Raw genomic sequence first — 14,230 nt, forward strand, 5'->3', positions numbered from 1 at the left:
CGCCGCCGCCGCCGCCGCCGCCGCCGCCGGAGCCCCGCCGCGGGGAAGAGGGAGGGGGAACGCGAGCGCGGGAGGGGCGGGGGCGGGGAGGGGCGGGGGCGGGGCGGGGCGGGGGAGGGGCGGGGGCAGGGGCGCCGAGCCGCGGGGCCGGCGCGCGGGCAGGTGGGAGCCCCGCGGCCCCCCGCCCCGCCCCCTCGCCCCCGCGGGGGATCGGCCCCCGTGTTATGTAAACATAGAGTAAAAGGGAAAGGAAGTTCTTAAAGGAGCAGCTCTATTTTCTCTCTCTCTCTCTCTCCCTCTCGTTTCCTTCCCCAAACTTACAGCACAGGGTCCCCGGCCCTTGCAGCCCAAGGCCGCGGGGGGATCCCGGAACCTCAGCAGTCCGGGTCCCCGAGCCTAGCCCGGTAGTGCGGGTTGTCAGGGGCCCAGAGAGAACTTCCTCCCGGGGTTACGGCCCGTCCGCCTGGCCCGCGTCACGGCGCCGAGGAGCACAGCTGGCGGCGGGGTGCGCGCCCGGCGCCTCCGCTCCCAGAACCCGGGCTTCCGCGGCTTGACGACCTCTGGGAATCTGGGCACTTTGCTCATTGCCGCCGCATTACGCGGTGTTTTGAGTTTTGAAGGCATTGGGAACACCCCGCCAGCGTATAGGATGTTGCTACCCGATTTGTGAGCAGGATTTAAAATAATAATAAATAATGATAATTAAAAGTTGTTGTTTTTAAGCCACACTCCATACACTCTTCCCATACCTTCTCTCATTTCCCTAAGAAGTTAAGAGGAAATTACCTGGGTGAACTTTTTTAGTGAATATAAATGTTCCTTTATTATGGTAATTGAGTCGGTGCAGTGTCTGCTTATAATGCTTTTCTAAATAGTTAACACTTTAAAACGCCTTAGAGTAGGGGGTCCCTGGTGGCTCAGCGGTTTGGCGCCTGCCTTCCGTCTGGGGCGTGATCTTAGAGTTGTGGGATCGAGTCCCGCTTCTGGCTTCTGCATGGAGTCTGCGTTTCTCCCGCGAAAAATTAAAAAAAAAGATAAAATGGTTCAGAATATAATAGATATGGTGACTGTGGTTTTTCATCATGCAAGATTTTATTGTTTTACCACTTATTAAGGACTCATAACATGCTAGAAACGACGTATTAATGGCAGTCACTGCCTCCCAAGACTGTTACATATTTAGAGAAATAAATACTGCAAAAGCTACCCTATGTATAAAGAGTGACTGATTGATTAGCCATGACCCTAAGGAAAGGGCTAGAAAAAAAAAATTACATCTGCAACCTTCCATCCTGCGGTTCAACACCCTTTGCCCAACATTCCCTGACAGGTTATTACTATAGTGACATGATGCTTCAGAAAATTTTGCTTCAGTTATCAACTGATTTTTTTAGATTGTGGCTTTAGAAATAAATTATTTCAGAATAACCCTAGCCGCATGGTTGGTAAGCCAAACACAGAAAAAAATTTAAACCATTCACTTGTTTCAGCTAAGTATAGAAACCCTATACTTCAACCAAATACAGCTATTTTGCATGTTTCATATATTCTCTGTATTTTTAAATATATATTCTGTTGTAGTTTTAACCCACAATCCTTCACTAACGAGTTGAATGTTTTCTCTTCACTTGTCTTTTGATATGAATTTCTGTCTGAATTTTCTGTTTGATTAACGTTACCTTATCTACGTACGCTCTGCTTCTACTTGCCATATAGATGTGTGACTAGCAAAGATCTATCAGAATCATGCCATGGTTACGCAGTCCCCTGTTATTATAGTACTTGGCTCTGTCATTCTAACTTCTCCAGGCTTGTTCTGTTGCTGCTATTGCTCCCTGGGCTACAATTACCTCCTCCCTCCTTCTCTCTTGGCATGCTGTGCTTTTGTGCATTGCATTACACTCTTCTGGCTCCATTTCCTCCTTGCTGTGCTCTGCATCTGCTCTTAGGAAGATAGAAACAAATATTTATTAACCTCCTACTAAGTATTCCAAACGCTAGGCTGAGAGTTTCCCATAGGATGTCCCAGTCTTTGCAGGTTCTCCATTCTAGCTGCCTGCCCATGGCGCCCCTGACTTTCAGAGGGGCAGTGCTCTCTTTCTGTCCTCCCAGCATGTCTGAGCATGTTTATGGTTCTGAATCAGCTCTGTCTTTATCAGAATTATTTAGGAAGTGTTGCTTTGAATGAGTTTTGTTTTGTTTTGTTTTTTTAATCAGTGGATACTTTTATTGTAGGCAGTTCAGGGCTGGCAGACCAGTTTTGTAAATCACTCTGAGACCTGAAAGCCTCAGGAATGTATACAGAGACCAGGAATTGAAATCCAAATGAGCACACGGGCTGAGTGGGGACTGTGGCAAATTGGTGAGCCAGTGCCATCTAAAATGAGCATCGGCCACTCATCGCCAGCAAATGGTTACCATGTGACAATAACAGCTCACTACTGCTAACTTTAACTTTTTAAAAAGCCCAAATCCTGAAATTTATGCCAAATCTCCCAATTTTGAACTGTCAAACAACTCATTCAGGTTTGTCTGTTTGTTTTAAACACAGCACGGGGCCACTAAAACTATGTCTGTTTTCTACCTTGGGCTCAAGTTCCCCAAATTTACATTCTCTGATTTCAAGAAACATTTAGCAGTATAAGTAAAAGAACACCTTTAAGTGGCATCAAATGGCAGGGCTGGGAGGGGGAGCAGAGTGGTGGGGCATAAATTTAACTTCTTCAGAGAGTCAGTGACTTACGTCCCTTTAGAAGGCAGCTTGCACCTTTCTCTACCCATCCCTTTTTAGTTTTCTGCTCACAACTTAAGGCAATTAGAATATTACCCCTACCATCCCTAGTTAATATTAGGAATCTGATTGTAGCATGAATTTATCTCTTCTTGAATATAATTGTTTTAGTTAGTAGCTTCAGGCTGGTGGGACAATCTGGCTGTGCCATCTGCCAATCCACTGCAAACCACGGTGGGTTTGAGTGACCTAACTGCCAGGGCAGATCCGCCCGTTCCCTCCCTGCCTACCGTTCCATTTATATCTCTCCTAAACCACTCTCCTGGAGAGGATGACCCACCCACAGCATCCCAGAGGGAGTTGATGCTATCTCTTGGGCTACCAAAGGCCATATGTTTTCAGCACAAATAAATAATGTAAGGCTATCTCTTGATTTCTCTCCCTGTTATGTCTACCTCTTTTAAGTTAAAATGAAAACGTTTAGAACTTTGCCTGTCTTAACCATATCTTGAATAAAGCCAATTACATACCTTCCAGTATTTCTAGAATGAAGAATCTAATTTTTGGTTATTACATTCTACCTTACATGGTTATGTTTGCAAAGGCTTTTAAAGAGTAAGACTTTAGAAAATGTATGTTTGGACAAGCTGGTCTTTTTTTTCCTCACGAAACTTTAAATCACATTTCATTTTAAAATTATATATAAATATATCTTAAAATACATATAAAATATATAGTTAACATAAAGTATTTATATAATAAATTAAATATATTTTTAAGATCTTAAGTCATCCCTAGTCTCATTACCCAGAAATATCCCTATATAACATTTTTTGTGGATTTCCTTCATCTTTCTTATTTTTAATTTTTTACATAGTAGTGATAATATCATGTGTAATCACCCTTTATACAGTTTATCCTCCCTTTTATTATATTAATAATATATAGTAATATTATCTATATGTTATATAATATGTAATATTCATGATGTTATATATGTTATTAACTTTCATAATATATTAATATATTGTGAGAATATATTATTCTCTTGTCAATAAACTTCATAAACATGTTTGTTGTTTCATCATACATGTCAACATCTATTAACCATTCCTCTTTCATGAAACATTGGGAAGATTTCTAAATTTTGGTCTTATAAATAACAAACATATTTACATTTGCTATTATTGCACGAGAAGAGAGTCCTACAAGTAAAATTATTACATCAAAGGGTATAAACACTTTTAAGACCCTTTGATGCATATTTCCAAAGTGTTTTTCAAAACGGTTATGCCTGCCAATTTACACTGTAACTAGCAGTAAATGAGAGAGCCTGCCTCAGGGAACTCTCACTAGCATTTTAAACCCTTTCTAATGTGACAGGTGATAATTTTTTATTTGCATTTCTTTGATTACTATTGTGAAGTTCATTCACTTTTTTTTTTATTGTGGTAAAAAATGCCAAACATGAGAGTTGCCCTTGACGAATTCAGGGCGCAGTACAGTATTGTTAACTCTAAACTCTTCTCCGCCACTTCTTCATCTGGCGTGACTGAAGCCTTCTACTCAGAGCAACTCCTTATTTCTCCCTCCTCGAGCCCCTGGCAATCACCAGGGCACCTTCTACTTCTGTGAGTCTGACAATTTTCGATGCCTCATCTAAGTGGAATCATGCATTATTTCTATTTCTGTGACTGGCTTATTTTTTAGCAGGGCTTACTTATGACATAGCATAACAGGATTTCCTTCTTTTTATGGTTGAATAATATTCATCGTGTATGTATACTACATTTTTAAAAATCGATTCATGTGTCAGTGGCCACTCAGGGTGTCCTCACTACTTGGCTATTGTGAAGATTGCTGCTTGAAACGGGGAAGTGCAACTCTCTTCCAGATCCTGATTGCAGCTATTTTGAGTAAATACCTGGAAGTCAGACTGCTAGATCATATGGTAGTTCTATTTTTAGTTTTTTGAGGAAATTCCATTTTATTTTCCATAATGGCAACACCATTTTCAATTCCCATTAGCAGGGTACAAAGGTTCTCATTTCTCTACACCCTCCTCAACATTTGCCATTTTCTGGGGGTTTCTTGATAACGAACAACCTAACAGGTGTGAGATATGCATTGGGGTTTTGATTTGCATTTCCCTAATAATTAGTGATGTTCAACATCTTTTCTTGTAGCAGTTGTATTTGTTTATCTTCTTTGGAGAAATATCAGTTCAGTTCCTTTGCCCACTTTGAAATTGGGTTATTTCTTTCTTTCTTTTTTTTTTTTTTTTTGCTATTGAGTTATAGGAGTTTTTTATGCTTTTCAGATATTAACTCCTTCTCAAATATTTTCTCCCATTCTATAGGTTGCCTTTTTATAGCGTTACTTCCTTTGCTGGGCAACAGCTTTTTAGTTTGATGCAGTCCCATCTGTCTATTTTTGCTTTTGTTGCTGGTGCTTTTTGGTGTCAAATCCAAGAAATCATTGCCAAGACCAATATCATAAAACATTTCCCCTTTGTTTTCTTCTAGCGTTTTTACAGTTTCAGGTCTTATGTTCAAGTCTCTGATCCATTTTTAGTTGATTTTTTTTGTATGGTGTAAGACAGGGTCCAATTTCATTGTTTTTCATGTTGATATCCAGCTTTCCCAGCACCACTGATTGAAGAGGCCATCCTTTACCATTGTGTATTTCTAGCACCTTTGTCAAAGATCAGTTGGCTATATTTGTGTAAGTTTGTTTCTGGAACCTGTTCCATTGGTCTATACGTCTGTCTTTATGCCAGTGGCATACTGTCTTGATTACTGTAGCTTTCTAATATGTTTTGAAATCAGGAAGTGTGAGACCAGCAGCTTGTTCAAGATTGTTTTGGCTATTTGGGGGTGGGGTTCTTTATGGTTCCATATGAATTTTAAAACCGTTTCTTCCGGGATCCCTGGGTGGTGCAGTGGTTTGGCGCCTGCCTTTGGCCCAGGGCGCGATCCTGGAGACCTGGGATCGAATCCCACGTCGGGCTCCCGGTGCATGGAGCCTGCTTCTCCCTCTGCCTGTGTCTCTGCCCCTCTCTCTCTCTCTATGACTATCATAAATAAATAAATTTAAAAAAAAACTGTTTCTTCTATTCTATAAAAAAATACCATTGGGATTTTGATAGATTGCATTAACTCTATAGATTGTTTTGTGTAGTATGGACATTTTAACAATATTAAGTCTTCTAATTCATGAACCGGGGATGTCTTTCCCGGTATTTGTGCCTTCTCTCCTTTCTTTCATCAATGTTTTCTAGTGTTCAGTGTAAAACTCTTGTCTCCTTGGTTATGTTTATTCCTAAGTATTTTATTCCTTCTGATTGCTACTGTAAATGGCAGTTTCCTCAGCATCCTTTTCAGATAGCTCATTGTTGGTGCATAGAAACACACCTAATTTTGGCATACTGATTTTATATCCTACAACTTTACTGAATTCTTTTATTTCTTCTAACAGCTCTTTTGGTAGAATTTTTATGTGTGTCAACATATATGGTCATGTCACCCATGAGCAGAGATAATTTTACTACTTTTCCAACTTGGTTGCCTTTTATTTCTTTTTCTTGCCTAATTGTTCTGGCCAGAATTTGCAGTACTATGTTGAATAGGAGTGGCAAAAGTGGGCATCCTTGTCTTGTTCCTGATCTTAGAGGAAAACTTTCCATTTTTCACCATGTTAGCTGTAAACTTTTCATACATGATCTTTCTTACATTGAGATAATTTCCTTTCATTTCTGGCTTTTTTTTTTTTAATCAAGAAAGGGTGTCAGATGCTTTTTCTTCATCTATTGAGGGTATCATGAGATTTTTATCCTTTGTTTTGCTAATCTGGTATTGAATGATCCTTGTATCCTAGGAATAGATCTCACCTGGTCATGGTGCGTGATCCTTTTCATGTGCTTTTGAGTTCAGTTTGCTAGTATTTTGTTGAGTATTTCTTCATCTATATTCATCTGGGACATTGGCCTGTAGTTCTCTAATAGTGTCTTTTTCTAGCTTTGGTATCTGGTTTCATAAAATGAGTTTGGAATCAAGATAATGATGCTTCCTTTTGTTCATTTTTTTTTTTTTTGGAAGAGTTTGAGAAGAATTGGCTTTAATTCTTTAAATGTTTAGTGGAATCTACCAGTGAAGCCATCTTCCTAGAATTTGCTTTGTTGGAGGGTTTTGATTATTAATTCAACCTCCATAGTAGTTTTGGTCCGTTCAGATTTTCTAGTTCTTCACAATTCAATCTTGGTAAGTTACTTGTTTCTAGAAATTTGTCCATTGCTTTTAGGTTATCCTGTTTGTTGATATACCATTATTCTTAGTACTCTCATAATCCTTTTTATTTCTGAAGAAGTGATAATAATGTCTCTTTTATTTTATTCATTTATTTTTTATTTGCAATTATGCTATGCAGAATTTATTCCCAGGCCATAACTTTTTGTTTCTTCTGTTTCTTCTGGGATATCTTTTTCTTCTGTGCAACCTCCTCTTCCGGTTTAGGAACAATCTGCTCTTTTTCAGTAAGAATCATCTTTATGTGTCAGGGAGAGCTCATGTGGGTGGATCCGGCCATGAGCCCTGTAAGTTCTACGTCACATCTTGGGGGCCTTGTTCACCTGGATGTCCTCAATGACCAGAGAATCTACATCTAAACCCTTAAGTTCACCATTACTCTATGCAGTTTTAAGCATGTGCAGTAAAAATTCAGCACTCTTCTTGGGCCACCGACCCTGTGTCCAGCCCCACTGTTTAGCCTGAGCACACCTACCAACCCTATCACTGTAGCGATGGAATGACACACACCACTTCTGTAAAGTGACATCTTTCAGATACTTGGTGGTTTTTTGGATATGCATACCCTTGATGGCCTGGGCAGTTTCACACGTGTTCTTAAAGTGAACACGAAAGTTTGAAACTCTCGATTTTCATGATTTTGTAGGGTTTTCTGAGTCCAGCGAGTAGCGAACCATTTTCAGAGGCCACCTCAGGCCACTCAGGGGAAGAGCCTCTTTTTTTATTTCTAATTTATTTGAGTCTTTCTCTTTTTTTCTTAGCTAGTCTAGCTAAAAGCTTGTTAATTTCATTGATGTTTTCAAAAAACAAACTCTCAGTTTTGTTGATTTTTCTATTTTCTTTTTTGTTTATTTCTGCTCTAATCTTTATTGCCTTCCTCTGACTTTGTTCTTTGTTTTCTAGTTCCTGACGGTGTAGAATTAGGTTGCTCATTTAAGATTATGTCTTTTTTAGTGTAGGCATTTATCATTATAAAAGTTCTCTCTTAGTACTATTTTTGCTACATCCTGTAAGTTTTGGTATATGGTACTTTTATTTTCATCTGTCTCAAGATATTTTGTAATTTCTCTTTCGATTTCTTTTTTACCCCATTGATTGTTCAAGAATATGTCTTCAATTTCCAAATATTTGTGAATTTTCTAATTTTATTTGCTACTGATTTCTAGTTTTATTCCACTGTGGTCAGAAAAGATGTGAGCATGACTTCACTCTCCTTAAATTTGTTAAGCTTTGTTTTGTTATCTAATCTGTGATCTATCCTGGATAATGTTCCATTTGTACTTGAGAAAAATGTGCATTCTGCTATTGTTGGGTGGAAGTAGTCACTTTTTATGCCACGTTGTTGGGTCATATGGAGCTTGTGGTCAATAAAATTTTAGCTTTTTGTCAGGTGAGCTGCTTTTAAGCAAGATGCATCTCACCAGGACCTGTACAATTGAATTACCGAATCTAAGTGAATTATTAAATTCCTATTACATTTCCAATTCACTAGGTTTAGACAATCCAATGAGCTCTTTTTTTTCCCTCATTCTTTTTTTTTTTAAGATTTTATTTATTTATTCATGAAAGACACAGAGAGAGGCAGAGACACAGGCAGAGGGAGAAGCAGGCTCCCTGCGAGGACCGGATGCAGGACTCAATTGGGAACCCCAGAATCACACCCTGAGCCAAACGCAGATGCTCAACCACTGAGCCACCCAGGTGTTCCTTTTTCTCATTATTTTAAAGAGGTTCTAATTATTGTAATAAGTAACACATACAGGTAGTAAACAATCCAAATAATACAAAAGAGTGAAAAATGTTTGAATCCCACTATCATCCATCCCACTGTCATTCTTCTCAGTGGAAACCACTGTTGTCAATTTCTTGTGTAAGTTTCCAGTGCTATTCTTTGTATATATTTGTGTGAATAATATTTAAGAAAGCACCCAGAAATGGAAGCACAGTATTCTATAGCTACCTCCTTTCACTTAACAAGAAGACCAAGAAAGGCCTCTGTAAGGAGGCCTTTGAGCAGATACCTGAATGAGAAGACAAAGCCCCTGGTGCAAGATCTGTGGGAGACCTGCAGGAACAATGATATTCCATCTATAAGGTACAAGGACAAGTGCCCTCAGGTAGAAATTAGTTTGACTTATCTTAGGAGGGGGAGGAACTAACTCCCTGATGTTTGAGCTTACTGAATGAGCAGGAAAGGGTTATGAAATAAAGTTGAAGTCATGGGTAGAAGCCAGATGGCGCAGGGTATCAGGATAATGATGTGAACATTTGATCTGCTCCTCCTTTCTTTTTTTTTTTTAAGATTTTATTTATTTATTCAGAGAGAGAGAGAGAGGCAGAGACACAGGCAGAGGGAGAAGCAGGCTCCATGCAGAGAGCCCGACGTGGGACTCGAGGGACTCGATCCCGGGACTCCAGGATCATGCCCTGGGCTGCAGGCGGCGCTAAACCGCTGCGCCGCCAGGGCTGCCCCATCTGCTCCTCCTTGATACTGTACATCTCTGGAGAGTTGGATATGGTTGTTGAAGTGGTGAAAAACAAAATCAACTAATAATGTTACCTACATAGATATCATAAGACCGTAAAATGCAAAATCAAGGTACACATTTTAGAAGCTACAGTATAAATGATTTTTGAATAAAAGAATTTATTTTGTCATTCTCAGCCCAAGGCCAGAGTAACTACAAATAATGAAGGGAATTTGTAGCCGTGAGATAGCCCTGGAAGAGAGCCTCCCTGCTGTCATTCACCACTGAGAAAGGGACACAAGGACAGAGGTTACACTGAAGCAGAAGAAAAGCATCTAAAAAGAGTAGACAAAGGGCTAGTTTAGTGGCCAGAGACCTCAGTACCACATCACAAATTCCTTTATTCCTGCCTTATTAATCCCATCTGCGAAATAGGAACGATCATTGCCTGCCTATATATCTCTCAAGGTTTTTTGAGAAAATCAAATAGGATAATGCATGTGACAGTAACTTGTGTGCTGCAAAGCATGAAAACATGTACAGTGTTGTCATCTTTTTTTTGAATAAAACTACAGGAAGAATTTTGTGGAAGGGACGATGTGGAAATATTAAATAAAGATGAGTCAGTAAATGTGTTAAAAGCTTCCTGTACCTGTTCTGTGCAGTCCAATAATAATAAGTCAATTTAATAAATATTTACTTAGGACCTATTATTCTTTTTTTAAAAGATTTTATTTATTTATTTGAGAGAAAGCACAAGCAGGGAGAGGAAGAGAAAGAAGCAGACTCCCCACCAAGCAGGGAGCCCGATGTGGAGCTCTATCCCCTGAGATCATGACCTGAGCCAAAGGCAGACACTTAACCGAGTCACCCGGGTGCCCCAGGACCTCTCATTCTAAGGCACCATGATAGACACAGCAAATGATAGAGCACCCAGAAATGGAAACACGGTATTCTATAGCTACCTCCTTTCACCTAACAAGAAGACACGTAAGACAGCATGGAACCAGGAATCCCAGGGGCCCGCATTTGGGAGATAAATATCTAATCCTGAAACAAGGGACAGAGAGGGAGGGTAGGGACTCTGGTTGGCTGAGTCTGCACAATCTGTGGCTTTCCTGCTTACTGTGAGATGTTCCAGTTGTAGCAACTAGAACTTTAGAATCTAAATAAGAAATTAACCCAAATGAGAATGCTTTCTAAACTGTAAGGTTCTATACAGGGGCATGATTAGGAGAGAGTACTAAAAGATCAGCTGATATCAGAAAGCTAAGTCTAAATTTTTTATTATAGTTGCATATGTGATGTGGTTAGCTGCAGAGTCAACACATGAAGCAGAATGACCTAATCTCCACTACCGCATGCCAGTTCACATGAAAAAGCCAAGGGCACACTGATCCAGACAGCTCAGCACAGATGGGACTGACCTCCACAGTCAATAGTTAAAGTAGCAAGGAGCACAGATAACAGGTAGAAGTTATAACTACTCCCCTCAGCTAAATAATAAGGCAAAATGACATCTTTTGAGAGAATATAAACCAAGGTTGCAGCCTATTTACAGTAAAGGGGAAATTAAACACTTTAAGACCCACAAAATCAAAAGTGTAAATCCACCCACCTGGTAACTTTAAGGTCCTATTGGCCTTTCTCTTTGCTTGGTCAGTGGTCACTTAAGTGAGGGGGTCTTTCCCCTCTTGTTGTACTCAATCTTTATGTTGTGATTAGCAAGGGTCAACATGCCAGAAAGACCTGCAGTTGACCAAAAACAAGCCATAAATACACAACAGGGAAGCAAAAAATCTTCACCAAACTAACCACATTTACTTCTTCTATGAAATAATGAACATTTTATTACACATTAAGCATTTTATTAACTGGTCCTTGTCTATGATGCTGAAAGCAAGTAAAAAGAAAAAATCTTAAAAAATCAAATCCCTTGCCCTCCCCTCCTTCTCTAGGCATTTTAAAATTCATCATCTTTCTGGCATTTATCACAGACTCACCATATGTTTGCTACTATACATCATATTCAATAGAGAAGTTTCTTGCATTCCATAATCTTTTTATAATAAAATCATATGGATATTACGTTGAAATGTCTATAGCTCGAAGCATGTTCTTTCATTCACAATTAGAGATTTTATTCAGCAACTTTTGAGGAGAATGATATACGAGCTATCTATTAGTGCAAAACAAAATACCTCAAAAAAAAAACTTAGTGGCTTCAAACAAAATCCCAAACTACCCTTGTTCCCATCACTAGGGCTGTAGTGTGCTGGCCATGAAGTTCTAACACAGATGCTATAGAAGCAAGTGAGAAGGCAGGATGTGAGCTAGGGAAACACCTCCAATTGTCTCTTACAACTATCATTCCAATTCATTCCAATTCCAATGGAAAGAGAGCAGAAACATTTGAGTGTAAACAAAATGTTAAAATATGAAAGAGTTATATTTAGTACATGTGAGATAAAAAAAAATGAGTAAGAAGAACACAGGCAAAGAAGACACATTAACTAGAGTAGGCAAGGAATAGTGAAAGCAGCCAACTGCATAAAAGGAGAGAAGGAAGTTCATCCCAGGTGAGATCTCTGAAGATTTGAAATGCAGGATGAATAATTCAAACTTGGAAAAAATCTCGCTGAAGATTTTGAGACAAGAGGGGATGGGGTCAACATGGCGGGAGAGATACTGACATTCAATCACTTAAAATAAGTAAATAGACAGTGAGTGTCTACTAGGTGCCAGACCTTGTGATGAGTCCTGGGATTGTTTGAGTGGTGTGGTTCTAGAGCATCTGAAGGGCATATGCTGCCTGGAGGGCTGCCAAGGGATTCTACTCTTGTGTGTTATTGCAGAGAGAATGACAGTGAAGTCAGAACAGCTCAATGACAAAAAAAAAAAAAAAAAAGGCAAATTTATAGAGGAACATCACTTTAGTATAAAATTTCACTTTTCATTCTTTAGCATTCTCCACCTATAATTAAAGATAAATATGGGTAATATCACACTTCTTCCACAGAATCATGAAAAATGCAAAGTTTGGGGGTTTTTTTAGTGTTAAAAAAAAAGCCAATGTCAAACAGGAACTTTGTGGCTGATCATCATATGGGCTTCAATAAGTATCTCATCTAAGCCTTAGTCTCAAAGTTCAGTAGGTACTAATAATAAGATGGGGAAAAAAAATAAGATGGACTGAGACTCTCTTATGTGCCAAGCACTGTTGTACAGGCTTTATGCAAATTAACATATTTAATCCTTACAATAACCAGATGAGAAAGATAATGATCCCCATAATATAGATGAAGAAATTGAGATATAGAGAATGTGTCTTAACCAGGGTTATACAGGTAGTAAGCAGTGGCACTTTATTTTAGACATAAGATATCTAATTCCAGAATCCATGCAATATGCTATGGTGTCCTGTAGTTACTTCTTGAATTTAAAATATTTTAATTTATACCTCTTGGAATTGGCTGAATGTCTTTTTATACGTCTACAGTCATCAGCAGTTTGTGTCATACATATGCTTTAGCATGTAGAACCATTTAACTAACTGGATATATTTCCCTGTCCTAAAGTGACCAAAAGCACAGGGCCAAAGATCCCTATTCACAATATACCATGGTTTAGGGGCAGGGGGTCATAACCTGTCCTGGTCAACCGTCCAATAAGAGCTTAAACTTCTTGAGGCCATTTCAGGCACCCAATTCTCTCCCTGAGCATGCAAGGGAGCCATTTCTTTCCTGGTGGATGCCAGTGATTAGAGGCTCAATCTTTGCTTACTGCTGTACTGCCTTGACACCATGCATGTGAATGCATGTGCACGCACACATACATACATACACACACACACACACACACACACACACACACACTGCTGAGGATGGATGAGCTGTCTGCTCTCCTCATTACTACAGAAGGACTGGAATATCCTGCTTTCTCCCACATCACTTCTGCCCCAGCTGCCAGAGGGACTACTGCAGCCAGCGGGTTAAGTTTGCCTATGTCAGCATGGGTGAGGGAGAGGTCCAAGCTTGTTGCTCTGAGAAAGCAGGCCAACATTAAAATGCTTTGCAGGGCTGCTAACCCTCAATTTGCTCAAATTTCATTATTGAAAGGATCAATGTCAGTGTAATAAATATCAAATTATCAAGTTTCATGGTCTAATGTAAGTTGGCAGCCTTTGGCCTTTTTAAATGAACCCAGGATAAGATGGTGTTGAAGTTTGGTCTTTTGAGTTACAAGAAGCAGAGAGCCGCTCGTGATACTCCAAGAAAAAAGGAGATTTTGTTCTAAGTCTCCACATGGGTTAAAGGCAAAATTGGGGCAGCTACAGGGTAGATCCTTCAGAAGGCCCTTGATTTCTAATGTGTTACTACTTTTCTCATTCTCTGTCTAGGTGGGTTTCCTCTGCTAATTCCTATTTCTTCCCACTTCGACTTTTTGCAGAGCACATTGGAAATCAAATCCCTCCATGCTATAATAATTCAGCTTCTGCTCCTAATAATATTTCCTGAATCCCTTTCCTTGGCATTCCCTAGTTCACATTCCTGAGGGAGGTAATAGGATTGCAGCTCAGCCTTAGGCTGGTTGGTCTTTCCTGGTCCAGTCAGCTGTGGTGATAAGAAGGAATCAAATGATAGAAAGCATGACTTGCCAATGGCTCTCACTCTCTCTTTCAAGTAGAGTTTGCCTCACTAGAAGCTACTATGGGTTGGCAGTTACCA

At 39.7% G+C, this 14,230-nt stretch overlaps 1 pseudogene; it reads right to left on the reverse strand.

Annotated features, from left to right (window-relative positions):
* Nucleotides 1-7,159: 7,159 nt before the first annotated feature.
* LOC129496342 (60S ribosomal protein L17-like) lies at nt 7,160-7,712 on the reverse strand (annotated as a pseudogene).
* Between the last annotated feature and the right edge of the window lie 6,518 nt (nt 7,713-14,230).

This window comes from Nyctereutes procyonoides, unplaced genomic scaffold (assembly GCF_905146905.1).
Source record: "Nyctereutes procyonoides isolate TBG_1078 unplaced genomic scaffold, NYPRO_anot_genome, whole genome shotgun sequence".
Classification (NCBI taxonomy): Eukaryota; Metazoa; Chordata; class Mammalia; order Carnivora; family Canidae; genus Nyctereutes; species Nyctereutes procyonoides.